Source organism: Helianthus annuus, chromosome 16 (genome assembly GCF_002127325.2).
Source record: "Helianthus annuus cultivar XRQ/B chromosome 16, HanXRQr2.0-SUNRISE, whole genome shotgun sequence".
NCBI lineage: Eukaryota > Viridiplantae > Streptophyta > Magnoliopsida > Asterales > Asteraceae > Helianthus > Helianthus annuus.
The window spans coordinates 110,400,580-110,405,442 of record NC_035448.2 but is presented as its reverse complement, the minus strand read 5'-3'; positions in this window follow the sequence as shown (position 1 = coordinate 110,405,442).

The following is a 4,863-nucleotide window of genomic DNA, read 5'->3' as shown; positions in this document are numbered from 1 at the left end:
ACAGGGTGGAGGTTGTGGTGCCAACTCCAGCTCAACATTCTGCGACTTATATCCTCAGGTGTACTCATCCCGTGTGTAGCCTCCATAATGTGAGGGATGACAAGGGTCTAAATCAACATAGTGTAGCATAGGAATCCATCGAAATGACTTGTCCAGCGTTGTAGAGGTGAATGTAGCAAACGGTGCGTCTTGTTATGTTTAGGAAAAATGTTGCCGTAGCAGAAGAATCGTTATGCGGGTGCTGACCTGGAGCGCCTTCTCGGGGTGCGGGTATGTCTTGAAAGAGAGCGGTAGGCATGTCGGTGCAATGGACGTCGGTCTTCATAGATGCAACATCAGCGGGTGCAGGTGCGGTAGAAATGTCTCAACAAAAGGAGATTCAATAGGCGTAGGTACTGGGTCTGGTAAGAGGAGTGCAAGGTATAGTAGTCCAAAGGATATAATATCACGTTTAAACAGGTTCATCAGGTGCAACATCAAGCTGGCCCGCAAGGAACTGGAGTTGCATCAGGGGCAGGTCCTGTGGAGTGTGAGGGCATGTGATCTTGAGCAAGTGTTAGTGCAGTAGTCAAAGCGGCGGCGTCGTCCGTGTCGGGAGCAAAAAGCGGTAACCTGCCTGTTTGTAAAGTCGTAAATGTCGCAGACCCAAAGGAGTCTGAAATCGAGTGTATACTAGAATCAGAGGATAGTTTGATGATAGGGATCTCAAAACATAGAGTTAGTAACAACGTCCTCATCTAACTTTCCATCATCCTGGGTATCAACGGAAGGATCATCAATAAGCAAATTAACGTCTTCATCACACAATTTGTCAAAGAGGTGGATTCTTGGGGAAAATAATCATAAGGGGTACGGTGTCGAGAATCGGAGCCACGATGTGCGCGTCATCGAAGTGTCCAAATGATGAGGTGGTCGTGGACCGAAACAAGGATGACAGGAAGTTTCTTGTCAAGGAGGCCATCAGCAAGGGTAATTCATCACCAGAGTCTGGCAGCGCGGATGGTTGGCAGTCGTCCTCGTTCTTGGTCAACATGTCAGGGTCACTCTCAGGGTCTGACGTAAATATCTCTGGCGCAGGTACGGTCTCATCATCTGTGGCGGTGGCGGTAGGGTCGTCAATGCTTGACAACTCGTTTTTTGATTAAGGCGACATGTGTATCGGTGCATGGTAGTCATAGCATGTATTAAAACAGTTTCCACATATGCACGTTTATCAATAATCAACAATTAAGCATGTATGCGATAACAATGTAAGTAAGTAATCATCCTAGTCTTCCCTAGACTATCTCACCCAGTCTCTTAGACCGAACTCCCTAGTCACTCAGACTAACTCCCTGGTCTCTAAGACCAACTCCCTGGTCTCTAAGACCAATTCTCTGGTCTCTAAGACCAACTCCCTGGTCTCTAAGACCAATTCCCTGGTCTCTAAGACCAAATTTTTCCCCAGCCTCTAAGACTGAACCTCCTCAATCTCTAAGATTGAACCCCTCAGTCTCTAAGACTGAACCTCCCCAGCCTCTAAGGCTAAACCTCCCTCAATCTCTAAGATTGAACCCCTCAGTCTCTAAGACTGAACCTCCCCAGACTCTAAGGCTAAACCTCCCTCAATCTCTAAGATTGAATCCCTCAGTCTCTAAGACTGAATTATAAACATATATTTTGGAATGTGTATTTGTGCCTTTTGTTTGTAAAAATGTTTGTTCCCTGGATCTGGGCGTTTTGTGTATGCAATGAAAACATGTTTGTAAAAGCGTTTTCGTGAGAGCCCTATTGATCGTAGTCTAGACTCGAGAATGAATCCTAGTTCGCTACGATCGAAGCTCTGATACCAAGCTGTCACACCCTGACTTTTGCGGAAGCGTGATTATGGGGTGACTTACTTGTTATCATTGCATTCAACCATATCAAACAATCTATATGATAATACCAAAGATTTGTCATCCATAAAATGAGTTTAAAACATAACAACATTGTCTAAAACGTAGACTTCAAAATTTAAGTTTTACAAACCAGATGAATTGTATAAAAGTTTGCTAAGGACTCGCCAAAGATAATAGTTGTAATCCAAATTTGGAAGACGTGTCTCGTCCAGGATTAAGACACACTGGCCAAACCCAAAAAAACCATGGATGACATCTTTATACTTAACATGACTTGAAATTCCAACGCCCGCCAGATCCATACTTAATTTCCTGAAATACATGTAGTTTGGAAAACATCAACAAAAGTTGAGCGAGTTCATGTGTATGTGAGTCTGTATAAAACATTAATGTGTGTCTGTATAGATTGTGAAATATGTCTATATAAATGTATGTCCTTGGTATGTAGCAATAAGGAAAAACAGATCAATTAATGTGTAGCTAATACATTAATAAGTGACATGGTCTAGGAAGCACTCAAACCTGTAACGCGTATTTCATACCGGTCCTTCCGGCGGAACGACATAGTCACCACATGCAGCCACACGCTGGCCCATGTGTGGGGCTCGCAACACCCAATAGATCTATCACTCATGCCTCTCGGTCCTTATACAAGGATTAATGGTCTTACGATAATAGCCTATCCATTCACGTGATCTAACAGTAAGTTCCTTAGCTAATCATACCATGTATAAAAATGTCTGTAAAAGTCTGTAAATGTCTGTAAATGTCTGTAAAAGTCTGTAAATGTCTGTAAATGTCTGTAGAAGTCTGTAAATGTCTGTAATAATTGTAACATGTATTTCACCCCCGAAGTATAAAACTGAAAACGGTTAAGAGAAAAGGGGGACATGAACTCACAGTATTGCGTCTTCGGTACTCGTAACCCGAATCTCCTCAGCAAACACGACTACCTACAATGGTCTAACGTCTATTAGACGAACGGATCGTGCCTTGTCTTAATATTTATGTCTTTGGGTTACGTTTCTTATATTATTTCGTGTGATAATTATTTGTCAAAACAATTAGTATTTCAACTTAATCATATGTCGTGTTGGAATATTTGTTTGTTCCATATTCTAGTATCAATACTTCTAAAGTACCTTATATATGCGTTTCCTTCCCAAGGATGGGATGCTGGAAATATATATTTAACCATGTTCATGTATGAAACCAACCTCCGGTAATTCGTATTTTGTGATAAATATTATGACGAGTTTTATCTTTGGAAAACTTAGTCGAAAATATACTAGTAAGCTCTTGTCTAGAAAATATTTACTAAGTGTTAGGATTTTCGGAAGATTTCGGCAGAGTCTCCTCTGTAAATAGAGGTGTCCATGCTTAAATAGCATATCATTTTCTTTTATATATATCCAATAGTTCATATTCAATAATCAAACCGACATATCGACAAACAGAACATTACTTACTTTATTTCAGCTTTACTACTCAAAACCGGTCTGTTTTCGAGGATTTTTATAAAATAGTTAACCTTTTCTAAAAATTCTCAAATTTTTACAGAATATGACATATGTTCCAAAATTTATTGTGTAAAAATATCAAAGTCCAATTCGTTACCCATATTTTATAAAATTTCATTTTCTTGACTGCAATCAGATTTGCTACCTTCTGATCACAGTTTACGGAAATATTCACTAAAAATCAACCGTAAGTCCGTTTGACGAAATTCCAGTTGGAGGGTCGTCCTGACAACGGTGTCCATCTTCTGTAAAAATTTCATGGGTTGATTTTATTCAGGTCTTAAGTTGTGACTACGAAAATGTCATACTTTTTCTGAAACAAAAATGCAGCTTGAGCTGCTGTCCAAAAATAATCTTTTAAAAATAGTAAACGGTATCGAAAAATTATGATTCCAGTGCCATTTGTTAAGTTATTCCAAAATACTCATTTTAGGCTTTAGAAAATCCACTTTTCGACTTAAAATGATCCCGTTACAGCCTGTTGAAGTTGGCTGGAAATCCAACTCAGCAAGCTGTTTGAGTTTTTGTGTGAGCAAAACAATCAACAATCGAACAAGAATCGAAGTGAGGCAAGAGTATGAATGGACTTACTACTAGCACAAGGCTAGGGTTGTATTCTTAGGATGAGATGACAAGAAATGATGGTGAGAAAGGCCTTGATCAAAGTTTCTTGAGAGCACTTCAACTTCTTACTTCTATGGAGGATCTTGGAGCTTGGAATGGAGATTACTAGTGAAAGAGATGGAGTTGTGAAGGTATGAGAAGATGAAAATCAGTTGTGATGAGAGGAGAAGGGTATGTTGGCCGATTTTTAGAAGGAGGAGGGAGAGAGGAGTAGTAATCTTGAGGAATGATGGCATATTTCTTGGAAATCAAAGGCCACCCTAACCCTATAGTCATCATTAGTTAATTCTTAGCCAATCAATGATCAAGAGAATATAAACTAAATCTAAACAAAATATTTTGGTAATCATTTTGCTGGAAATTCGGTTGGGGGGGGGGGTAATGTGTAAATATTTGGTAATTAGTAGGTAACTATTAGAAGGTTAATGGTATTTACAAGTATAGTGGGTGTATGTCATGTTTACATGGTGCATAGGGATTTTTGTGACCATGATTAATTTAAAATACTAAAATAATATTTCTAACAATATTTTCATGTCCCGGGTAATGTCTGGTTGTTCGGTTTCGCATCGTTCCGTTAAAGCGTTTAATTGACCCGTAAAGCGTCTTTTGTGCATCTTTTTGTAACGGAATTAATTCCAACACTTAGGAAAGTGTCCAGGACTACTTAGTCAACATTATGAATAATATGAGCGTGTTAAAAACTGAATTGTTATTAAAAATGTGGAATTCTGTAATTAAATTGCGTTTTAGGCACTTTCCGGCACTCAAACTATCACCTAGTGACATAGTCTTATGGTCCTCACTTCCCTACACTCCATACTGGTGTAGTGTTTTAT